Source organism: Schistocerca americana, chromosome 1, assembly GCF_021461395.2.
Source record: "Schistocerca americana isolate TAMUIC-IGC-003095 chromosome 1, iqSchAmer2.1, whole genome shotgun sequence".
In the NCBI taxonomy this organism is placed as follows: Eukaryota; Metazoa; Arthropoda; class Insecta; order Orthoptera; family Acrididae; genus Schistocerca; species Schistocerca americana.
In genome coordinates this window covers 36,397,745-36,424,733 of record NC_060119.1, presented here as the reverse complement: position 1 = coordinate 36,424,733, position 26,989 = coordinate 36,397,745, and positions in this window count along the sequence as shown.

Sequence of the window (26,989 nt, the reverse complement as noted above, 5' to 3'; positions counted from 1 at the left end):
CTGATCAGGGTAACAACGGATGGAGCCCCTGCGCTGCGAGGGATACGCACCGGATTCCTGGGTTACGTCAGGTCAAAAATGGCTGAAGTCGTCTGTTCCTTATTCGCGGAAGTCTACTGTCTGATACACAAGGAGGCACTATGTGCGAAGATTGTCAACATAAAAAATATTGACACTGTGGTATCTACAGTTCCAATGCCACAGTGTATGTTGGCACTACGAGAGCGGACGATCTACACCGGCGACAGCGCCCTCTAGCAGACGCTGTGCAGCTCCAGGAGCGCCACACCACTTTCCCCACAGTTCATGGAGAGCAGACGGCCGAGAACCATCGCTACAGCTTAACTTGCTATCGAAACTTTCTTATCTGATCTTTGGCTGCACACCTACGTGCTCATCACCTAAAGTTATGTAATATGTTTGCATATGTTTATACTATTGTAAAACCACTTTTATTTTACTTGCAGTACCGAAAGCTTTACCTCAGCTGCTCCTACTCGCTTCCTTTCATTCGGCCTCTTTATCGAGCAGACCCACGCGCCGCCTTCCGGGCGGGATACAAAAGACGCAGTTGTTCCAACGGTTAATTATCTTCGCCCGCATTGACTCACACATTGCCAATTTAAAGTATTTCTGGCTGATATCCCCTACCACGCCGAAGGAAGATGGCTGAGCAGAGAGAAGGTGCTTCATCGGTTTTCCTCCTTGAGGGACGAAATGAATACTTTTTTTTTGGAAATGAAAGGACGCATAGAAGAATTACTTCGTGATCCTAAGTTAGTAGCGAATTTGGCTTTTTTGAGTGACCGAATTGGTCGGTTTGAACATTTCACTCCAAGATGAAAATCACTGTCTCGTTGATTTAGTGCAGACGATTCAAGCATTTCAAACAAAAAATTATTTTGTGGGAAAAATAGTTGCGCGAGGAGAATTGTGGACACTTCCCTGAATTAGACAGCGTTAAAGAAGATGTGGATTTTTCAGATTATGTTCAAATCATTTGCGAATTACAAGAAGAGATTGAATACAGATTTTTGGAGATAAGTGAGCTTCAACCGGCCTTAGATGTATTTGTTGGCCCGTTTTCCCTTCGCAAATATTTCAGCTAGAGCTGATTGACCTGCAGTGCGATACTCACCTGAAGGACCGCTTTGTTATGGGTAAAACTTTGGATGACTTTTACAGCTGTTTTCTATGAAAGAAGTATCCTCTTTTGCACCAGCACGCCGCCAAACTTCTCTCGATGTTTGGTTCCACGCATGTTTGTGAGCGCTTTTTCTCCCTTTTAAAGTTTGCTAAGACTAAGAACGGTTCACTACCTAGCGATAAAAATTTGACTTAATTCTTTCAGGTTAGCAGTCTCCCTGAATATTGTACCAAACCTAGGCAAAATTAATTCCTCGAAAAAGAAAAATGTGTAAAATGTTAATGGTCTTCTTTAACAATGTTGACTGTAAGGATTAAAGGTCTTAACAACCTTAATTCTATTTTTAATAGGTTTTCAAACTTGATCAATTAAAATTATTTCGTGCAAAACAGCAAACTGAGGATCCTATGTCCAAACTCTGAAAAGGGATACAAAAAGCTGTAGCACGAAGTACAACAAAAAATTATTTTCTTGTAACGGCTAATAGGAAGAATGAGACACTATATCCCTTACGTAAAATCATATCTAAAATAGAATTTTTGTGACACTAGTTCATTTAAGAAATCGATATATCTTTCAGAGGACGCACACTGTACATATGATGAGTGTTGATGTACAATACTAATAGAATCAACCTGTGGGTCAGAAAACTACTAAGCTGTTCTTCGATTCTTGTTTTGGATATTGTTTTCTAAAGCTCTGCGTAGTATTTCTGCCACACGAACACTAATTGTTACCTAAACAGTAAATGGTTTGCTTGTTTAACCGCTCATCCACCACTTTTGCAGAGCTGCGCTTCCTCTGTTATTTTGTTTACGTCGGACCTGACCGCGGGACAGTCCAGGGCAGAGTAGCGGTGTGCGGTCCCACCCGCTCCGCAGGTATCTCTCTCGCTCCTTTGCCGACACCAGCGACACACGGGGTTGCGTACGGGGCGTGAGCTACACTGCCTGACGGCCGCGGACTGCGGGCAATTCTTGGATCAGCTTGCTTGTGTATCTGGTGCCACAGATGTCTTTGCTTCCAGCATTTTTATTTTGCGATTCACAAATGCAGTGTAATGTAATGAAACGACTGAGTGTATCATTAGGGAAGTAGTGTAGCGCTGTTTAATTATTGACATCGCTGTGGTACGTTATTATCTTTGGATTTTGAAGCTAGCACTGTTTAAGTGAAGTATATTTGTAGCAGATACGCTTTCTTCAACTGTGATTAAAGCGTAAATCGAAATTCACTAACTTCACTTTATAATCTACACTCGCTCCAGATTATTCATTTTGATTTTGGGGCATGTATGTAACTGCAGCATTTCAGTACTAGAATATTGATAACACTGAATGTGCATGAGGGTGACATATTATAAACTCGTATTATTTGTTATGTTTCGGGCAGAGTGATATGTGTTGTGGAAAAAGATTTTAAAACTCGCTGGGCAGATGAGTCCAGCTCCCTCCTCCACTTCCCTCGTTTTCAGCATCATGCGAATACGAATGCTGTGGTTGTCACCACGACGTACCGCACATCGCGGCCGGGCCTTAGGCGGCTGCTGTGGGGCGGAACGAGTGACAAACTACCTGTGCGCGCGAAAGTTTCAAACCCATCCTTTCGGAAGGTCGTAACTGCGCACTCTAACAATTACGCCCCAAATTTTCAAGCGGTGTCGATTGCTGGGGTCGATATCATGCAAGTGTGCCTCTTTGTCCTTAAAATATGACGTCAAGTTGGAGACGTTTCCTCATTAGACGACTTAGAAGATCTGTTGAGCGGAAAGGATGACAGTATCATGAAAACAAGTTATAAGACGAATATCAAGAAGTCTAAAACAAGGTTAATGGAGTGTAGTTGAAATGAAGCTGGTGATATTGAGCGAATTAGCTTAGCAAATGAGATACTGAGAGCAGTAGGCGGGTTTTGCTATCTAGGCACCATAGCAACAAGGAGGGCAAAAGTAAAGAGGAGATATAAAATGCGGACTTGCAATAGAAGGAGACGTTTTTCTTAAAAAGATAAGTACGTTAACATCGAAATTAAACTTAAACGTTGGGAAGTATCTTCTGAAAGTACTTATCGGGACTGTAGCCTTGTTTGCGAGTAAACATGAACGGCAGACAGTGCAGGCGTCAAGAGAATAGAAGCTTTTGAAATGCAGTGTTGCAAAAGAATGAGGGATATATCAGATAACCAATCGAATGGGCGAGAAGAGAGCTTTAAAGCAGTACTTGGTCAAAAGAACGGATAGGTGGTGTAAGTAGGCTGTTTAGGTTCTTATATTGGTAATGCCACGTAGTGCTCTGTATGAAAATCACTGGCTGTGCTGTGTGCAGTCTGCGGCTAGTTTGCATTGTTGTCTGCCATTGTAGTGTTGAGCTGTTGGCTGTTAACAGCGCGTAGCGTTGCGCAGTTGGAGGTGAGCCGCCAGCAGTGGTGGATGTGGGGAGTGAGATGGAGGAGTTTTGAGAGCGGATAATCTGGACAGAGACAGTAAATTTGTAATATTGGATATCATGGACTGATGTAGATATTATGACTTTTGAATACTATTAAGGTAAACACATTGTTTGTTCCCTATCAAAATCTTTCATTTGCTAACTATGCCTATTTGTAGTTAGTGCCTTCAGTAGTTTGAATCTTTTATTTAGCTAGCAGTAGTGGCGCTCGCTGTATTGCAGTAGTTCGCGTAACGAAGATTTTGTAAGGTAAGTGATTTGTGAAAGGTATAGGTTAATGTTAGTCAGGGCCATTCTTTTGTAGGGATTTTTGAAAGTCAGATTGCGTTGCGCTAAAAATATTGTGTGTCAGTTTAGTGTTGATCAGAATAGGTAAAGAGCGAAATGTCTGAGTACGTTCAGTTCTGCTCAGTTGTTTGAAAATCAAATAACGTAAGGAATTTATCAGCACAGTAATTCAATAATTTTTCTAAGGGGAAGTTTCAGTGGGCATGCAGCAGGTCAAGGGTTCGACACTGGGTCGAGGCATACTTGATTTTATTTGCTAGTTTCATTCTGCCATATAATACTGTTAGTGTAGACCGTTTCTTAAGCCACATGTATCCGATATTTACATAGCACATGTTTGGAAATTATTTGCAAAGCATGTTGCTAGCCCTATTGGTCACGTGGCCTTATCAAAATGTGATGCACTTGAACGTGGCAAGAATAAATAGTTGGTACTAATCGATGCGACCATAGTGGTAAGGTACACAGAAAACAGGCTCGGAATCTAGTAGATGCAGTGGTGTGAAACAATTCGTGAACAAAGACATGCTAGAGGCTGACCAATGAAAATGGTTGTACATCCCCCTTCTGTGTTCGTATTATGTAAGTGCAAATGTTTTGCAGAAGACCCGCTCTAATAGCTGTATGACGATCAACACGCCAGACACCGTACCAAAGAGACTACATTTAGCAAATAAAAACAAATACTCCTCGACGCAGAATCGAACCCTTGACCTCATGGATGTTAACCCAAAACGCTATTCACTGCACCACCTGTACAGCACGACTAACGGACGCTGAGAGGGTAGTTCATACACATGATTACCGCGTTGCCAGATTGCCAACTGTTACTGCCGAAAATATGCGCGGGACGAAAACAGACACTGACAACAGACAACTGATTCACCTCGATGGGCAATGAATCCACCACCTTCAGAGACGGATTTACAATTACCTTCGGCATCCAGAGAGAATCACAAAGTATGGACAAGGATTGCGTATAGGTGGCACTAGGTGAGAATGTTGCTCGTCCGGGAGGCGAACAGAAAAACTTCGCGCAGCCGCTCTAAACATTGGGTTCCGGTGGTGCAGTGGTGTGCGTAACTGTCTAATAAGCAGCGGGGCGTGGGTTCGAATCCTGGCGTGGTACACATTTTCACACCTAGCCACTGAGTCGCATAAGGTCCCAATGGAGCTGACATCAACAGTTCCTTTCCTTTCAATCCCCTGTAACTTCAGTTTACATTATGTCTCATGTGTTTCCCTAAAGACAAGAATGCTGGATTATTTTGTATATTGTCACTCCCTGTTGTCTTATGGAATTATGTTCCATAGAAGTGTACCTGAAGTAAATATACGACCGGTAAAAATATATTGTCTGAAATACGCATGGAATTATGTTCCAGAGAAGTGTACCTGAAGTAAATATACGACCAGTAAAAATATATTGTCTGAAATACGCAACTGTACATGTTGAGAAACCTTTTAATGAGCTTGGAATCCTTACAAATATTTCCCAATACATTTAGTCATTAATTGTTTTCGCACCTGAGATATATCGGTTTCAGCTCTACTGTGATCTACACCATCACAATAAAAGACAAAAGAATAATTTTCATGTAGACTGTGCCTCGCTGTCTACACTTCAGATTGAAGTTAGGTACTCTGGTGCAAAAATATCCAACAAGCTCCCATCTAACATAAGGAAGGAAACTGGAAATCCTACTTGGTTTATAAAAAAAGTAAAAACGTACCTCGTGAGCCACTGTTTCTACAAATCAGCAATTATGTAGATTCATAGATTGAAACTTTCTCTGAATTGTATGGAAAGTAGCAGCATTTGTTGTAAAGCGGCGTGACAAGTATTGGCATCTGTAAATAGGGCTCACTTTACAGATGTAGATGACTGTTTTCACACCAGTGTGATGAACATATTTAGGAATCAATAGTAGGCAAACAGAAACTGCTCAGTATTACTGAGGAGGCTGCAGCTTATTCAAACTAGCACTTTTCTCCTAATTTAGTTGATTAAATGTAGCTAGTACAACCATGGATAGAATTAAGCACTGCAGTGATAGTTTATTATCGCTAATACAGTATACAGATTATGTTACTACTATTTGTCTGTTTTTTGTTAATGAATACCTTGACTCATTTCAGAGTATTTAGCTCTTTGACACTCCTGCATTAAACTTGGAACGGATATTTCGAATGAGTGTTTCTGTACGACAATAATATTCATAGAATGGTATATTAATGGGCAAGAAATTTTAATTCATTTTCACGAAAATTTAAGACCCAAACGATTGATTGTCTGGCTTCACACATCTAGTTCTTGTCCTCTGCTAGCAATGAAATTGCTTACGGCAATGAGCGGAGTACTTATCATCAACAGTAGGCCAGTGCTCGTACTGTGTAGCTTCTTATGATCAAACGGTGTATTTATTGGTTTGAATAGATTATTTGTTGTGTCTTCATCAGATACACTTAATCACGTCAACATTGGATTAATCTAATACTAAAATTTGCTCATTAGTAGCGCTAAAAATAAAAAAGAAACTAACCCACTTTGACAGTAAAAGAAATAAATATCACAACCTATTCCGTAATCTGCTGTGAATCCGAGTAGTCTAGTTTCACTTACATACGATGTGGCGTGGCGCCGCCGCCTGGTGTTGCCAGAGCCAGGGTAACAGCCGGCGCGAGGAGGTGGAGTGATAGCTGGCGCGAGCGCAGAGCCAGCCACCTCCTCGCGCCGGCTGCTGCCCTGTCCCTCTCAGCACCGAGACGCTGACGTGGAGCGTGCGGGCCGGCGCAGCACGCAGCCTCCTCCTGCTGTTTCCAGAGCCAGGGCAGCAGCCGGCGCGAGGAGGTGGCTGGCGCTGAGCTCGTGCCGGTTATCACGCCACCTCCTCGCGCCGGCTGCTGCCCTGTCCCTCTCAGCACCGAGACGTTGACGTGGAGCGTGCGGGCCGACGCACAAACTTTTTTTTTTATTAATTTCTGCAGTAAAACAGAATGCAAACTGTCGCAAAAGCTGGACAATGTACCTTTCTTCAATTTAAAAGCACAGCAGCAATCTATTTGTCAGAGTTAAATGGTGAAGAGAATAATTAGTCTTTCATTACATAATTAAATGAATATGTACATTTCTTATGTCAACTCCGGTGTACCCACTGAAATATCTCTGCGTGCGCCTGAGAGTCGGGCTCCCCCTCTGGGGTATGTTATGTGTACCACAGCTTTACTTAGTGAAAAAGTACTACAGACTGTTTTCTCTCCCCTCGAAGAATAACTGGATACCTCGCTCAGGTAAACACAAAGAAATTACAACAGATATTGGCTACAATCGGGCATTGGTGTAAAATCAACGGGAAAAGTTAAAAAGTTGTGCTACTCTGAAATTGTAACCCAGTTCTCCTGCTTAGGAGGCCAAAGCTCTGATCACCAAGCCAGGAGCTGGTCATTGCAACACTGTAGGATAGCCTAGCAACTTATCCACACACCACTAATGCAGTGCCCCTTGGCCATTATCCTCATTCTTTGGGGACATGTTCGAAAGAAAAGACACCAACCACAGGGTGTCATTTTAACTGAAGACACTGAAACATCTCCAGAAGTACACATCGGATCAAAAAAAGTTATCATTCCAGTTTGTGTCAGAGGCAGGGATATACTGTGGGGATTGCGGGGGAAACTTTGAAATCATCAATGGGAACTCCGTTTTTTTATTGCAGATTACAATTCTACGGCAAACTCTACATATGTTTTGTCTGAAAGATTTCTTGGTTTCGCCACAGGTGGTGCTCTCATCAGAGGAATAGAAAAGGGTACACAATCGTAATTTACGACATGCTACTACTCAGTGATCCTTGAATATCCAATGGCATGTGGGATGTCATATCCATGCTGTGAGGGCAAGAGAGTTCAGTATTTCATAACTTCTAACTGGAAACCCCATTCATAACATTGTATTCCTCTGACATATCGAACGGGGGACTACTCTACACGCTACATGGTCGTGGCTCGATGCGAACACTATTTTTCCTATTAGAGTCAGTGTTCAAATGTAGAACAGCCATCTTTAATACTTAGTGATCCGCTTTTCAGATGACTGTACACAGGACAGAAGCATATCTGCGGGAATGTCAGCACAATGATTTCTGATGCGGTTGATAATGTCTTTGTGGTCTTTCTGCTCTTGCTGGTACACCTTATATTTTAAATATCCTCACAGAAAGAAATCCGGTGACATCAAATCCGGCGACCTAGCAGGCTAATCAATAGGTCACATCCCTTGGTTCAATTGCGTAATGCGCTGGGCAACCGTCATGCTGAAAGCACATACATTATCGAACATCTAGGGCAACATCCTGCAATAGTACTAGTAGTTCCTGTTGCGTCCATACAACGTGCTGTCGATAAAATATGAGGGAGTTTGGGTTGGGTTGTTTGGGGAAGGAGACCCGACAGCGAGGTCATCGCTCTCATCGGATTAGGGAAGGATGGGGAAGGAAGTCGGCCGTGCCCTTTCAAAGGAACCATCCCGGCATTTGCCTGGAGCGATTTAGGGAAATCACGGAAAACCTAACTCAGGATGGCCGGACACGGGACTGAACCGTCGTCCTCCCGAATGCAGGTCCAGTGGATAAAATATGAACAAATGAGTTTGTTCCCCATGATGCCACACCATACGTTAACCGACCAAGGATGTCGATGGTCAACTTGCCGTAACTAGAGGGAATTTCTGCACTCCAGCAATGCATGTTATGCCAGTTAACGCTACCACAGTTTGTAAATGTTGACTCATCGGAAAATACGAGTAGTGCCTCGGCAAAGAACGTGGGGGTCGTTTGCATTTGTTGGCATGCCTATTCACAAAACACTACCCAGTTCTGGAAATCGGCGCTATGAAGTTCTTGATGCAGTGAAACGTGGTATGGATAATACTTATGACAATGAAGTGCTGTGGCACTACTACTTAGTGACATATCGGAATTGTGGTGTAATTTCTGGCCGCTTATCGGTGCGTTCCGGTGCATTGCTGCTAGTACAGTTATTTCATTAGCTTCCCCTGGAACACGTTTGCTTCGTTTCCTTTTGCCAGCCCGTAAGCCGGCATCAGACATAAAGCGTTCACAACCTTGTTTTTGAGCGAACGACAGCGAGTTTTCTCTGGAAAACTCCCAGCATGGAAGGCAACAGCAGCCTCAAAATTTCTCCTACATTCTCCGTACATCAGGATCATTTCAGTTTTAAAATTCTGTGGTTGCAACATTCGTCGTCCACTTGCACGTCGGTTCTCCAGGTGATACCAGCACAGGAGTCAACGAAATGGGGCAATAATGCGACACTACAACGCAAATAAACCACGCCCACGCATTTGTGCGTACCAGATCAAAAGGATGGGGATCTACGGAACATGATGAGTGAATGAAAATAAATGAATGAACAACGATGTGGGAAAACTCTGAGCACAAATCAGCCCATCCTCCAAGAGCTGCCTGAGTAGTGCTTGACAAGGTAAACGCCTGACTATAATGATCGTGCAGAGTTATGGAGTGGGGATTCAAGGTTGACTGATACTCTTCCGAAAAAAGTCATCCAGAGAGTCTAGAGTGTGAGCTTAATTCTCCCAGTCGGTGCAAAAGTTGCCTATGTCTGAGTGGTTGACACAATTTGTTACTTTTCTTTGTGAATTCATTTTTATATCCATCGTAACTGGTATTCCGATGTTGTGCTGCAAGACTGTACTCATGCACAAATTTGTGATTGGCAGTTCTTAAGAAAACACCGCCTACGTTTGCTTTCTCCGCAGAGTACGATGTGTATCGAGTTGGTAAGTACGGAGTCGAGAAGGTTACAAAAGTTCTTGCTAGGGACTCCTTTTACGACTTGAGAGGTTGTCGTTCATGTCAGATAGTTCCACACGCATCTGACAGATCGATACCTTTTGGAAGTAATTTTCTAAAATAAAACAAACGTTGGGTTTAATGACTAGTTGATGACGAAAATCCACGGAGACGAATCGGTTGCTAAGCACAGTACCTGCTCACAACATCTTCTGTCGGGTTGAAACGTAGCGTTATAAATAAGCTGTTATTTCTGAAGCGCTGTACTGCCACCAGGATGACTCTATCAAGGAGTTTTCACGCTGTACTCTGCAGTGACAACGGCCACCAGTGGTCTGAAGCACGCCCGCTCTGTCTGCCATTTTACTGCAATTATCTTGGCTCTTCTGAGATCTGATGGCAGTTCTTCCGAACACAAGCCATAGTATCCGCGTTTCTGGGCCGCCGCGTGCAACCTCAGAGCACGGAATAATCTACGTAGTCTGGGGTGCCCAAAATCACATAGTAACTTGATCTGGTACAATTAGTTCAAAGAAGAGTTCACCGAATTCCGCAACACTTCTGTAAGGGGCAGTTAAACGAAAACATGACAGACGAATAACAGTAAATAAAGTGTTTATTATTTCAAATGTTAACACCGTAACTCTTAATATATTCATCCCACTGCGAGACAAGACGGGCAAGCCATCAACGAAAACTGGTTTCGGTTGCCTACGGAACCAAAACTATAGCCACTCGTTCATCTCTTCTACCAAAGCAAGTCGACGCCCACGAATGCCTCCAAGGCTCCAAAAATAAGGAAATAGCAATGGAGAGATGGGGACTGTATGGAGGATGCGTAAGGGATTCCCAGCGAAGCTTCGGCAGCGTAATCGAAATAACATCACCGACATGTGGGCCCTGAAGTGAGACATGAGTGACCTCTGATTTGCTTCAGACGAAGAGTGCGCGCCTGGGGACAATCGTGGTTTCTTAGGCAACGGCAAACGGTTTTCCATTTAGGCATTCACCGTCTTGTCTCGAAGTAGGATAACTTATTAACAGTTATGACGATTACTTTTGAAATAATAAACAGTTTACTTACTTTTTTGCATATGTCTCGCTTTCATTTGAGTTTTGGTAGTATTTGGAGTGCCCTATATTGCAGTGACACTGAAAGAAGTTACCAGCTCCACGATAAGTTCTCTCATTTTTTTGAAATGAGATAGATACGGTCTCCTTTCCCAAGCCGTGGATTGCCTCTGCGCAATTTAGAGACTTTCAGCAGGTCACTAAGAATAGAATCGCCAGAAATGGAAATGGTCTTATTGTTAGGTAACTCAGCCGAAAAGGCCATCAGATTCGGTAAGTACTGGAAAGAAAATTAGCTATGTCCTTTTCAAAGGAACCATTGTAACACTTTTGGAAAACCACCCGAAACCTAACTCTGAGTGGTTTGAATTCTGATATCCTGATTTATAGTTGTTTCGAAATTACCTAATAGATTGATGGCCTCGCGCTGAAAATAAAAATCATTAGCAGCTTATGTAACTTCAGGGACGAAATTTAGGTAAAATAAAGCCATATGTGTAATGTTTTCAGTTGGTTGAGTCAAGCCCTTAAAGTAGCGAACCGTAATCTACTTTCCGGATGCCCCAATGGTTGGTGGCAGCTGATCTGACTAAAACGATGATGAGACAATGAGATATTAGCTTTGATCGACATTGTCTCGTGCGAAACCATGCAGTACGTGATACCCTACATTTTCCATATTGACACTACGTTTGTAGCTGTCTACAGGCGTAGGACATAAATCAGAGATGTTCTGACTTCTCTACATTAGCGAGTTAAAAGTACCTTTCCTTTTATGATCATAATGTTATTTAGCTCGAAAAATTGCCATATCAGCACACGTAGCAGATAAAATAAAAGTATCTCATGTTCTTGGTTGCTGGCAGCTCAGGAATCCCGTTCTGCGCGAAGGGAATCGGACTTCGGTGGATATTAATCAAAATTTTAGCTGTAGTCCCGTTGTCGTCGCTTACTTCTTGGCACGAAACATCCGGTCAGGCTCTGCCCTTTGCCGATGCTAAAACTTAAGGCTATAGAAGTTCATTTAAGTCGTGATTCGACGTATATGTAGCTCAAAAGTAGAAAACTGTTATATGATCACCTCGCTTATTAGAAGGACGACAACTGCTTTTTCACAGCGTCACTGTGTCGCCTGGCACGTACACATGTGCCGGTCTGCTCAATACCCAGATTGTAAGAGACAGAGAGATATATTTATAAGAATCTTTATTTGTTCATGAAACAAAATGAGCGAGAAATTCCTAAACCTGTAATATTGATATCGTAATTGGACTCTTGTCTTTGACAAATTCATATTAAATGAAAGTTGTCAATAATAGCAAATAGTTGCCTGATCTGAACTGGTGCACGAGGAAACAATAAAAATAATTTGATGTTAATGCAAAACTAACGAACACAAGTAATGACATTGTAAAAAATGTAACATATAAATTGAAATTAATGCGCTAAATATTACAGCCATTTTAATGAAAGGTTGTTGACAGAGAGGAAGATGGTTATAGCCATTAATATTAAAGTGAACTGGAAAAAAATAATAAAGATTTGGGATTAATAGTTGGAATAAAAAATTGAGTCAGTAGTACTAGGAAGTAAATTAAGTGTCTGTAACCTCACTTAACTTCTGCAGACGATTTTTCAATTCCTTGGAAAATATAACAGAAGTAATCTTTAGAGAGAGTCGAGAATGAAATTGGTTTTAGAATTACAACCGAACAACTAAAATGCATTAAAAACACATGGATTTACATAAAGAATATGGAAAGAATTAGTGAAAATCCATACAAAAATGGGATTAGAAAGATCTGCAATAACTGCACGTATTAGTAAAATGGAAAGAACATATAACAAGATGCAAAACATCCACAGCAAGAAATACATCTCCAGAAACATAAATCTAAGGTATTGTATTACCACACTAAAGCAAGAACACTGTACACATATTAGTGATAGAGAGTGCTGATATATTCAAAAACGAACATGAAATAAATTGGGTATACCACAAACTAAAGGTTCTCATAAAATTCTAAAAAATGTACCAAAATATACAGAAAATATAAGGAACAATGGAAAAGACATTTCGGACAACTCAACCGAATTAATAAAAAACTAAACTTCGCTCGAACAGGTCATGAAGACCTTACGGTACCGGCCGACAGCCGTGTCATCCTCAGCCCACAGGCGTCACTGGATGCGGATATTGAGGGGCGTGTGGTGAGCACACCGCTCTCCCGGCAGTATGTCAGTTTACGAGACCGGAGCCGCTACTTCTCAATCAAGTAGCTCCTCAGTTTTCCTCACAAGGGCTGAGTGCACCCCGCTTGCTAACATCGCTGGGCAGACTGGATGGTCACCCACCCAAGTGTTAGCCCACACTGACAGCGCTTAACTTCGGTGATCTGACGGGAACCGGTGTTACCACTGTGGCAAGGCCGTTGACCTACCCACTTAATCACAATCGGCAATCCTGGAAAAGACAGAAATTTGCATCACAGATCTAAGAAACAACACTATGTGATCAAAAATAGCCGTACAAACATCGTGAGAGAGCAGCATGGGGCACTCTGCAGAACTCACGGACTTCGAAAGTGGTCAGGTGATTGGGTGTGACTTCTGTCATATGTCTGTATGGGACATTTACACACACCTAAACATCCCTAGGTCCACTGTTTCCTATGTGATAGTGAAGTGGAAACGTGAAGGGACACGTGCAGCACAATAGCATACAGGCCGACCTCGTCTGTAGGCTGACAGAAACCGCCGACAGTTGAAGAGGGTCGAGGGTCGTAATGTGTAACAGGCAGACATTTATCCAGACCATCACACTGGAATTCAAAACAGCATCTGGATCCACTGCAAGTATTATGACTGTTAGGCGGGAGGTGAGAAAATTTGGATTCCACAGTTGAGCGGCTGCCCATAAGCCACACATCACGCCGATAAATGCCAAACGACGCCTCGCTTGGTGTAAGGAGCGTAAACATTGGACGATTGAACAGTGGAAAGACGTTGTGTGGAGTGACGAATCACGGTACGCAATGTGGCGATCCGATGGAAGGGTGTGGGTATGGTGAATGCCTGGTGAACGTCATCTGCCAACGTGTGTAGTGCCAACAGTAAAATTCGGAGGTGGTCGTGTTTTTCATGAGGGGACTTGCACCTGTTATTGCGTGGTACTATCACATCAGAGACCTGCATTAATGTTTTAAGCACCTTCTTGCTTCCCACTGTTGAAGAACAATTCAGGGATGGCGATTGCGTCTTTCACCTGTTCAAAATACACGACCTGTGGCGGAGTGGTTACACGACAATAACATCCCTATAATATGGACTGGCCTGCACAGAGACCTAACCTGAATGCTATAGAACACCTTTGGGATGTTCTGGAACGCCGACTTCGTGCCAGGCCTCACTGGCCGACATCGATACCTCTCCTCAGTGCAGCACTCGTGTAGAATAGGCTGCCATTCCCCAAGAACCTTCCAGCACCTGATTGAACGTATATCTGCGAGAGAGGAAGCTGTCATCAAGGTTAGGCGTGGACCAATACCATTCTGAATTCCAGCATTATCGATGGAGGGCGCCACGAACTTGTAGGTCCTATTCAGTCTGATGTCCGGATACTTTTAATCACATGGTATAAGTAGGAATACATCTGCTAAGAATAAAAGGCTAAATGTATAGGGGTGTTAAGGCTAAGTAAATAATCACTCAGGAATAACACAGACAGAGGAAAGGAAAAGATGGTTAGCATAAGGTGGAGTGCTTGATTAAGTAAGAAACAAGAAAAGAAGAAGAGGTAATAAAAATGTCAGATGCTTCCCGTTGATGAATATAAAGGTTGAATGAGAGAAAAGAGATCAATGGCGAAACCCCAATGATTAAGAAAAATACAAAGCTAAAAATAGTGAAACAGTATGCAATTAGGAAGCAACCCTGTCTCGATTGAAGTGGACAGTTGTCTCGAGTTCCGCCTTACCTTGGCAGGGAGAGTTGATGTGGAGGACGTCCTGGTAGCCGACTCTCGCCTGGCTGGAGCCTCTTCGTCGCTGGGGATGTCTGCAGCCCCTGACATGGTGGACTGGTGGCGCCTTCTGCTGGCCGGGTCCTGCTCGGTCGTGGAGACGCGTTCCTCGCTGTCCACCACCTCAGACGGAGCCAGCCGGCTGCTGGAGGCTGCCGTCGCCTCCTCGTCCACGGCGCCTGCAGTGCTCACCTCGTCGTCCGCCCGCGACACGTCCTTCCTGCTCTCTCCGACCACACCACTCCCGGCTTCTGACACATCGTGCCGCTTCTCGTCCGCTCCATTATTCTCACTGTCAGATTTCCCTACGTCGTCGTCTGCTTCACCTTCAAGTGACTCATTTCCTGCTGGTTCCTCTTCAGGGTTCTTTTCCCCAGTGGACTGTCCATCCTGATCCGCACTTTCGCACCCTTTCGTGTTATCAGCTTCAGTGTCCACTTCCTCACCACCATCAGCGCCTTCTTCCATCGCATCACTGTCGTCTTTAACAGTACTGTCATTAATTTTGTCCTGCTTGACAATCGACGGCTTCTTATCTATCGTAGAAGTGGCGACGTCAGCAGGTTGGCCATCTTCGGTGACCTCACTCGGGTGCTGCCGGTCTTCGGCTGGGGCCTGCTCGTCTCGATCTGCAGGTACGTTGTCGGCCTCCAGTTCGCTGGGCTGGAGGGACGTCCGCTCACTGTCGTCTGCGGGCTCGTGGTGCACTATCGCTGTCACCACTTGCTGCGTCGCCCCCTCATCCAACGAGGTGGTGTAGACGCTGTCCGTCCTTTCCTTCGGCAGACCTGCGAAGGGCTCGGCAGCCTCCGCGTCCCGACTGGCCTCTTCCCCGAGGCCACCTCCTTCGTCTGGAGCCTCTGCTGTGGGCTGATCCTCACTGGGGGACTCGTCACGTAACGGCTCTCGAGCCAGGTTATCTTTTGGCGGCTCTTCTGGGACAACTTCATCGTCGATGCTCGTCACGGATTTCTCAGTCGATATAGCTTTCAGGAGCTCGCGAGCGACAGTCGTGGAAGAACTTGTCTGTGTATCCTCTGCTGCTCTCTCTGCATCCTCACTGATTCCTTTAGACAGGGTTTTCGCTTCCTCGTCTGCTATTCTCACCTTGGCATTCGTCTTCTTGGCTTCAGACTTGCTAGCGTCACCGTTTGACGCAGATGTTCCATTGTTGTTCTTTTTCTTGCTGCTCCTCGCCTCCACAGACGACTGAACGGCAGTTTTCTTCTTGACCTCCTCCTCCTTGACCACGGCAAGCTCCTTGTGTTTGGTCCTGCTCTTCTTCTCCTCCTCGGTCTTCCTGGAGGCGGGGGCCGACGCCTTCTCGGAAGTGGCCGTGCCGTGGCGCCTCTCGCCACGACGCCGCGGCGCCGCTCGCTTGCTTACGCACACCTGGACGTCATTGTCGTCGTCGTCGTCGTCGTCGTCGTCGACGACGCCGCCGCCGCCGCCGACCCTTCCGTCACGAGGTTCCTTCGCCGCCCCCCGCCCTCCCCCCTTCCGCCCCACTTCCTCCTCCTCCTCCTCGGCCTCCTCCTCGCCCTGGTCGGCCTCCTCGGAGGCGGAGCCCGCGCGCTTTCGTTGTTCGCCGTGCCGCCGCCGTCGCCGCCCGCCGCGCCGCGCACTGTCACTGGAGTCCGAGGCAGAGGGCGAGGCGGACGCGGAGGCGGAGGCGGACCGCCGCCCCCGGGGGCCGCGCGCCTGCCCCTGCCGCTGGCGCCGCCGCCGGTCGCGCTCCTCGTCGCCGCCCCCGCTGCTGGCGCCGCCGCTGGCGCTGGAAGACCGGCCCTGCTGCCTCCTCCTGCCCTGGCGGTCGCCGCTCGCCCGCCGCTTCTGCCGCCTCCGTGCTGGACACGAGCGGTGAGGTCTGTACAGAGACTCGCAGGAAGCCGACCGCTACGAACAGGACTCGTACCACTACCAGGTTTCTCCCACACTGCAACTCACTGGCAGATTAAAACTGTGTGATGGGCCGGGATTCAAACCTTGGAGCTTTGCCTTTTTGGAGAAGTGTTCAACGAACTGAGCTACATGAGCATACTTCCGCCAATACTTAATCTGCTACCTGCCAAACTCATATACTGTTCTATCCTCTCGCTCCTCGCCCATGCCCCTCCTATCTGGAAAAAAAAAATTGTTATTTTCTCTCTCTCGCGGGAGTGGTTGGGATGTCAGCGGTGACAACTTGCCGTTCTACATCCGAATGAGAGGAAATAATACACTGTGCAAAAAAGTATCATTTCTTTGAGTGGATGCCCAGTTGGGGTACTGGCGTGCAAATTGCAGCTTTCGTCACCGATGAACTGTGCCGTAGGATCGTCAAAATCCCGAGCTGGTCGGAGAGCCCTGACCATGATGTCCCAAATATTCGCACTGGGGAGACATGCGGTGACTTAGCTGGCCAAGGTAGGGCTGGCAAGTACAAAGGCGAGCAGTACACACTAAAACGTAATGCCACTATGGCCTGCCATTAATGCAGCAAAACGGGGTGTAGAATATCGTCGAGGTACCGCTGTGCTGTGAGGGTGCCATGGATGACAACCGAAGGAGTCGTGATATGAAATGAAGCAGAACCACAGACCATCGCTCCTGGTTGTCGGGCACTATGGCGGGTTGGTCTCCCACGGCTGTCGGGGGCGTCTCTGGACACATCTAAGCCGGCCTCAGTTCGAAGTGGGTCTCATCACTGAAGACAATTCTACTCCACCCAACGAGATTCCACGTCGAATGTGCCCGACACCACTGAAAACGGGCTTACTGGTGTACAGAGGTCAATAGTAGTCGGCGCAAGGGGCGTCGCGAGCTCCACCCCCTTTCTGGGAGCCGCCTATTAATGGTGCTTGTGGTGACTGAAGCGCGAGTTGCACGTCGGATCTATGATATGATGATGTATCCGAGGCTCTGAGTCCCTCTCTGACGCTCGCTTGATGCTCACATTCTGTTGGTTCTTTAGTTCGACCACTTCTTTCTTGGCTATGTGTGCCGGCCGAAGTGGCCGTGCGGTTAAAGGCGCTGCAGTCTGGAACCCCAAGGCCGCTACGGTCGCAGGTTCGAATCCTGCCTCGGGCATGGATGTTTGTGATGTCCTTAGGTTAGTTAGGTTTAACTAGTTCTAAGTTCTAGGGGACTAATGACCTCAGCAGTTGAGTCCCATAGTGCTCAGAGCCATTTTTGGCTATGTGTTCTGCCATGGTTCACCCGTTCCTGCCAACATCGTCGAATAATGGCATCGCTCCTGTTCAAATGTCGAGAGATTCGCCAATTACTCCAGCTGGCTCGTTTGAGCCCAACTGCAAATGCTGACGTCTCGTATATTGTTCACACTTCTGTCTGCTGCATAACTGTATACACGGAGTGAAATTCACAGACTTTATGCCCCGGTATCGAGGTGCCCACTGCTTACTATCCTTGCCAGCTACGCGCTGGAATTGCGCTCCAGCATCACACGTTCATCTATTTTTGCAATTTTCGTCGGCGGTCCCTGTATGACTATCAATTTGTGAGCAATTTGAATAACTCCTTTCATGAAGTAGATGCTTCGGCAATTAATACATTTTTGTTTTTACGCCTTTCCACCACTCGTTCAGCTAGAAAATTTATATATTTATTCGCATCCTGAATTTAATAACATGGCACAGTGTGTGTGATATTCTCCAATACTGTGCACGAAGCTTTGTAACTTTCGTCGGCCAATTGTCATGCTCATAAGTTAGCATCCCTTCACCACCTTTCATACTTTCGTGACTGTGAAAATGTAGTGCTAAGTGCCTACACCTGTTGCCTAAGAGTTTGAAAAGCTAGATGAACGTCATATCACACGATATTTGATTACTTGAAAAGCTATTTTTGAGGTTTCGTATAATCGTAAAAGTGGTGCTGCCGATTAAAGACTTTAATTCATCTTCTGAAGAGGCTCTTATTGCAGAGTGATGTCAAATTGTGGCAACTTCCGCAGTCAGTTCCACAGGGCAGGTGTAGGACTTTACGGTAGTACTCGCAGTTGGAACACAGAGAGTGTGGTAGTGCCGAATTGTGCATTTGTGCGCAAAGATTTCTCGTTACACAAGAAAATTTTAAATGGAAAAGCCACATCAATTTCCCTTGACTTTGCTAAATTAGCGTCGTTGTGGAAAACATTCGGTTGTATTATTTCACCTAGATATTTAAATTTTGAAGCCTTTTTATTCTTCCATAATCAGTTTCCGTGTATTTCCGTGCCTCCTTTGCGTCTGTCATGCAATCGGGCTCATTTTTTAAAAAAATCTCTTTTTTCTCGAAAGATATAAAGCTGTCTTTTGTAGGAGGTTTGTCTGAATTGCTACATCTTGTATAGATTCAGCTACAATGCCAAATCGTCTGCACAAACCAAACAAACAATTCTCTGAAGCTCAGATTATTTCCTTTCCTCCAAAACGTGATTTTTAATTCCTTCCTTCTTGATTTCTTTAGGAAGTACACTGCGCAGAAAAAACGTGTCACTTTATCGAAACCCCGTAACTGTCTCCCATTGTGACGCATAAGTTTCGAATTTGGCGCAGAGGCGCCGGCGCCTGCAGCCCACGGCGGAAAGGGCAAGAAGGCAAGAAGGCGTGGGCCCCTGCGTCCCCACTCTCTGGGCTCGGCGTTGTTTCAGACAGCGAGGCGTCGACACGTGCGAAGAAAGAAAAGGCCACAGCACAGAAGTTCACGCGAGATGTAAGATGGGTTAATGATGTGCTATTGGCACCAAATTTCACCACCGTTGTGCCTTTGTGTAGTGAGATTCACAATTTTTAATGCCTCATGAAGGATTTCCTTTACGCTTTCGGCCAGACCTTTAAGTACGAGGGCCTCTCGGTGCAGGTTACAATGAGTCCGCTGAACAGAAGAGGCAACTGGCCGAACTTTGGCAGTCAAGTCTGAGTAAATCCCAGACACAGCACGGGAACCACTCTATTGTACTTTCTAGTGTACAACTATCAAGACATTTAAAAATTCCTTCCTCCGTTGTTGTTGATAGCAAGCATTTACTAAAGAGGACTCGTATCCTCCTATCATATAAAACCTAACAAAAGCCAACAGAATAGCCTCGCCAACTACATCGGTGTTTCATTCAAGCTGAGGTGAAAAGTACTCACTTTGCTTTAAAACTGTCATCATGGACTGTTTCACAGAATTTTACATTTCTCTTTACCGTTGTGTTTGATAGGGTATTTCACCAATTAGTTTTGTTTCCTTTTCCCTAAATAAAGCATCAGATATTATTTTGGCCGCTGGTGAAATAATACCCTCTCCTACGGTGTCAGCTGACCCCTTTTGGGCTATCAATAACGATAATCGCTGTGAAGCGTTTGCAGTTTGCTTATTTTGTTCAGCAGAAGACGCTTTTGGCATCATTGATTTTGATTCAAAAATTCTACTTTTTTGTTCTGGAAAATAATCTATTGATTTACATACGTATTCTGCACGTTTTCTTGATAAATGTCTTTCCAGTTTCGAGTGTCTTATACTTTCATTGGCAAGTACTCCAAAACACGCAGCACGCTGAGGAAGCAGCTCGTCTTCTGTGACACAAAACACAATCCCATATTTCCACAAGTCAGCACTGTATCTAGGAAAGCATGTTTTTCTTACTTTTTGGAAGGAGTTCAGTTCGCTAACTTCACTAACACTGTCACCTATAGGTGTATTAAATGAAGCACTGTAATGGGATGTGGAAGCTTCGTCATAATTAGCCGGAGTCTGTCTTTTTGCGGCACGACCAAGTCTTAATCCACTCCTCCACAGTCAAATAAATAGAAAACAGAAACGCAGTATAAAGTAAAACGGACCGCCACTATAAACATGCATGCCCACACTAAACAATAAGCAAATAACGCACGATGCCACAGTCAGAGAAATTCGGAATCAACTCAAGGCTAGTCACGTGACACTTGTCGCAAGTGAAAGTGGACGCAGCGTTGCCATATCATAATCACCAGCGAATCCTACAGCTTTGCTGTTTCCTACCGTCCTGAGCACATTATTACCCACATTCATTTCTTGTTTAGAACAGATTTTCTGCATAACTTTTTCGTGTTATAAAACTTTCCTCTTGAAATACATGTTCATATTTTTTTTTCAGTCGTTGACACAGTATTTTAAAAGTCTTCTAGCGACCCACCGGAGTAGATCCACAGTTTGGTAATCACTGGTCTAGATAATTTGTGCATCATGACTTAAACGATGCCTCAAGATATATGCACAGGTTTTCAACTTTAATACTTGACTTATCACGTTAAAATATTAACGTAATATTATACTTCACTTCTTGATGATAGCATTTTAAATTTTTAAATTCGGTCAATAATTATACGAAATACTGAAAATCAAATTTTTGTTGTCACTGTAAGCCTCTACATAGGCAACCCACGACTGAGATTTGGTAATTTTGTGTCTATTTTTGGGCGTTTAATGATGTAGATGGGGAAGAGATCAACTGTCGCGCCGCATGAACTGCCATTGCATTACACTGAACTGGGGAACGACATAAAATTTAAATTGAATGTAGAGATGCTGATGGAGTATTGCTTTTCCTAAATACGACGCTAACCACTTCCTATGTCAAAGCCCAAATCTAGCACCACGAAATGCACTCGTAGCAAAAAGATGACGCACCATGAAGGAATTATCCGAATGCGACGGAATTCGGTAGATGTGATGTACATGTACAGCAAACAAATGATTACAACTTCAGAAAAGTGGATGATTCGTTCAAGAGAGAGGGCTTAGGAAATCAGTAATGCATTGGTGCATCTCTGGCCGTTATGCAAGCATTTATTCGGCTTTGCAATGATTGATATAGTTGCTGGATGTCTTCCTGAGGGATTCCTCCCAGCTGGTGGGAGGGTCCGGGTGGAGGGAGATCCGACGACCTCGTTGGCCAAGGTAGGGTTTGGCAAGCATAGACACAAACGCTAGAAACTCTCGCTGTAAGCGGGTAGGCATTATACTGCTGAAATATAAGCCCAGGATGGCAAGAAAACGGCGCATAGAATATCGTCGACGAACAGCCCCGTATGAGAATCAGAGGTGTCTTGCTATGAAATGAAAATGCACCCTAGACCATCACTCCTGGCTGCCGAGCAATATTGCTGACTGGTCATCGGGACACATTTGAAACCGCGACTCATCACTGAAGACCATTCTACTCTAGTCAGTGAGATTCCAAGCCGAAGACGTGTCCAGACACACTCCGGAAAGCAGTGAGATATCAACCCCACTGTCGACCGCCAGACAGCCTGAGAACCAGGAATGATGGTCTGGGGTGCTGTTTCTGCTCCTTGGCCAGCAACGTGACCGGATCTCTTCCCAATTGAGAGCGTCTGGACACTGTCGGTACGACCCTTCAACCATGCCGGGATTCTGACAGTCCGGTCTGACAACTGGACAGAACTTGGCGCGCTATCCCTCATGAGGACATTCAACGACTCTATCAATCGATGAGAACTTCTTGCATAAGAATCAGAAGAGCATCAACGAGTTACTGAGTTGCTGCGTTTGTGAAGCTCTTTCTCTCCAATAAATCATCCAGTTTTTTTGAAATCGTTATCATTTATTTGTCTGTAGAAGTACGTGACATATGCCTATTTTCATCCATTTCGAATGGTTCCTTTGAAAGGGCACGGCCGATTTCCTTCCCGATCCTTCCCCCACGCAATAGAACCGATGACCTCGATGTTGTTCCCCTCCCCCAAATGAACCAACTAACGTCTATTTTTCTTTTTCCTTAAAGTGATCTCGTCTGTACTGTTAAGAAGTGGGTCACACACAGACGGGCGACTGCCACTCACCGGCGTCCGGGTATTCCTCGCTGTCCCTGCGCGGACGCGTGCGGTGCTTGCGCCGCTGGCCGCTGGCGTCGTGGCGGCGGTGCGCCGGGGGCGAACCGCCGTCGTCGGAAGTGGGCGCCGTGCCGGAGGCGGCGCCGGGGGCGGCGGCGGAGGCGGAGGCGGGCGCGGTGACCGGGGAGTGGGGGCGGCGCCGCCTCCGCTGGTGCTGGTGGGGGTGGCGGTGGTGGTGGCGGCGGCGGCGCGACCGCTGCTCGTCGTCGCTGCTGGAGGCGCGCCGCGAGTGCCCGCGGCAGCGGCAATGGTGTTCGTGGTCGTGGTCGTGGTCGTGGTCGTGCGCGCACACCGGCACCAGCCGCTCCACGTGCCGCACCGCCACGTCGTCGCTCAGCCGCACCTGCGGGCGTGTGTGTGTGTGTGTGTCTCTGTGTGTGCACCTCGTAGAGAAACCTGCGGGGTGGGCGTGTCGAACGTACAGCTGGGACAATACAAGCACACCCCATCGCTACCGTCCAGTGTACTACTCGTAATTCTCGATGGCAGATGTTGCACTGATGTGCAGAACTTAAAGACGAACGTAACAAGTTCGTTTGCGTGGCCATCTTCTGCAGCAGGCAAGGAAATGTTTGTTTTGTAAATACATTGAATCGCCAAAGAAACTCGTACAGGTATGCGTTTCAAATATAGATATATATAAATAGGCAGAATACGGCGCTGCTTGCGGCAACGCCTAAATAAGACAACAAGTGTCTCAAGCAGTTGTTAGGTCGGTTACTGCTGCTACAGTGGCAGGTTATCAAGATTTAAGTGAGTTTTAACGTGGTGTTATAGTCGGCGCGCGAGCCATCAGACACAGCATGCGATGAAGTGGGGATTTTTCCGTACGACCATTTCACGAGTGTACCGTGAATATCAGAAATCCGGTAAAACATCAGATCTCCAAATCGCTGCGGCCGGAAAAAGAAGGTGCAAGTAAGGGACCAACGACGACTGAAGAGAATCGTTCAACGTGACAGAAGTGCAAGTCTTCTGCAACCTGCTGCACATTTCAGTACTGGACCATCAACAAATGTCAACGTGGCAATCATTCAACGAAACATCATCGATTTGGACTTTCGGAGTCGAAGGCCCACTCGTGTACCCTTGATGACTGTACAACACAAAACTTTATACCTCGCCTGGGACCGTCACTACCGATATTGGACTGTTGATGACTGTAAACATGTTGCCCAATTGAACGAGTCTCCTTTCAAATTGTATCGAGCGGATCAACGTGTTCGGGTATAGAGTCAACCTCATGAATCCGTGGACCCTTCATATCAGCAGGGGACTGTTCAAGCTGGTGGAAGCTCTGTCATGGTGTGGGCCATGTGCAGTTGAAGTGATATGGGACCCCTGATAGGTCTAGATACGATTCTGACAAGTGACACGTACGTAGGCATCCTGTCTGATCACCTGCATCCATTCATGTCGATCGTGCATTGCGACGGAGTTGGGCAATTGCAGCAGAACAATGGGACACTCAACACGTCCAGAATTGCTACAGAGTGGCTCCAGGAACACTCTTCTGAGTTTAAACACTTCTGCTGGCCGCCAAACTCCCCAGACATGAACGTTACTGAGCATATCTGGGATGCCTTGCAACGTGCCCTCGTTCTCTTACGGATTTATGAACAGCCCTGCAGAAGTCATGATGTCAGTTCCCTCCAGCACCACTTTAGACATCAGTCGAGTACATAGCGCGTCGTGCTGCTGCGCTTCTGCGTGCTCGCGGCAGCTGTATACGATTAGTATGCAGGTGTACCAGTTTCGACGGCTCTTCAGTGGAAAACTACCTTTTCTTGGTTCAACAGTAATTCATTAAACCCAGACGCGTTTCTCCTTTTTTTATTCTAAGGCATCTTCAGTGGGATCAAGAATGACACAGTTTTGTTTTCATATGCGTTGCTTTTAGATTGTCAAACAGTCCACGTTGTGTTTTTTTTATGTAAATAAGTAATTACTTAAAGTTTGTCGGCATCTGCGTTTCTTCTCATGTGGACTGGGGATCGCACTACAAGTTCATTTCATCACCAAGGCTTTCAAGCACTCTCTAACAGCTATTCTATTTATATTCAACCATCTACAACTCAAACCACTAACTCATCATTTCGCACATACACACAATTATAAACATCATGAATAGAAATTAGTTTTCAACATGTACTTCGTTAGGTTGGCAACATATAGGTAAACAAAAAACCAAATATGGGGAAACATATAATGAACATACAACCGTCTTTAGAAGCACGGTGTTCGAACAAATAGTTCTAACTAGTGGCAACAGAGTAATAGTGGATCACAAAAATAATGATAAATATGGTAAAAGTGTGAAAGAAAAATTTCGGAGTATCAAAATGTACTTATGTTTCGGAAATGAAGTGGTAGTGCGACGTCCAAACCAGATGAAAGGAAACGTAGGTGCCAACAGATTGTAAGTAATTACTTATTTACGTAAAAAGAAACGCGACGTGAACTGTTTAATAATCTAAAAATAACACATATCAATACAAAACTGTATAGTTCTACGTCTCATTGAAGTTGCCTTAGAGTGAAAAAAAAAAGGCGAAACGCGTCTACGAGAAATAAATTACAGTTGCAGCAAGAAGACGAAAGTAAGTTTCGCATGGTGTCAACCGCCAAGTAACATAGGTTTACGAAACATGGACTACATATGGAATGAACTGATACAGTATAAATATGGGAGTTAAGGCAGTGGAATCCAGAAAAAATTTACTTGAACTGGCCTTCCAACTAACAACAGATACATACAACAAAAACTCTCTGTTGTGGGGGTCCTAAATTGGCAAGACAATGATTAAGCCAGAAGCAATTTATGCAACAGAAACACTAAACATTAACTTCAAAGGCCAAACGGAGAGTTTTGAGATAAAGGAAAGAAAAATTTTAAGGAAAATCATACGGGAAAAATTCCAAGATAATAAGATAGTATACATCAAAAATGGAAGACTATACGAGAAAATCGAAAAAACTTTCAGATAAAATGCGGAAACGGAGGAAAAATTTTTATGGGCATCTTCTCAGAATGAACTCTAACACATTAACGAAAGAAATCGTCGACTTTTTCCGTAACCGCAAATAACACCCTGCTAATTTAAAGAAAGTGAGTAAGACCTATTGGAATTAAAGATTTCAGAAAAATCACTTGTCGATCAGAGAGCTAAATTTATTACTAAAGATGGAGACTGAAGATTTCAAGACAAATGTATACAAAAGCCAAACGGATCACCTGGGAAGAAGACAGGAAAAGAAGATCAGAAAGAAAGAAGAAATACTGGGCACTGAGAAAAAAAACGTACTCCAAAGAGGGTGAAACGAAAGACGTAGTACGGGAGGTAAGTGAAAGAAATACGCAATGAGAGGAACAGAAAAGAATACACTTTTATTGAAAGGCAATAACTATACCGAAGTCACCGTGAGTCATAATGGTCCCCTGGACATTACGAAAGACGGGGCGTGGTTCTTAACAGGGCGTGTGACCGGCACGGACGCGGTGCTCGCTCCGCAAGATGGTGCTCCCATGGCGGCCACAGGGTTGCCGAGGAGTCCTTGTGGCGCGGCTCTCCATCCCCCAACAGCACGGTTGACAACTGGTGGCCGCGCTGCAGTAGTCTACGTCTCTCCAATGCATCCCACGGGTGCAGCACGGGAAGTGAGTCGGGGGACAAGAAGGTCAGTCCATTCGCTCCTTCCGTTACAAGACCGGCTCTGCCTGCGCAGTTCGATGCGGTCGCGCGCTGTCGTCCATAGAAACGCAATGGAAAGCAGCACAATGGGAGGAGCACGCATCACAATGACGTTAAGCGGCAAGCGGGCCAAGTTCAACGGTTTGGAGGTCGGTACACCCATGCAATATTATGCCTCCCCACACGATTGCACGTGGATCGTGTGAAACACTATTAAACAAATATTACCTATACATACCTCATGTAACTTCTTTGTATGCTTATCTTTAATGTGATCTCTGTGTTACAAAGCTCTTTGATGTAATATCTGTATAAACGTCTTATTCATCATTATGTCCATTTATGTCATAATAATAAATGTCTATATGTAATTTCACAAGTAATATTCTGCGGAAATATTGGAATGTTTAAACTATACTTGTAGTACTGGTATACAGTAAGTTTGTAATCGTGTAAAACCTGGAAGGAAGTCCCATTGCTGCGTAACGGGCTTGGCGGGAATAGAAAAGGCGGATTTGGTGGTCGAACTGGAAGGCTCCTTTGTGGCAGAGGGTAGTTTGTGCCCAGCATGCAAAGCCTTCGCATCTTGTGTGCGGAACGAAGCAAGAAGACCGGCAAGGTTACTTAGTA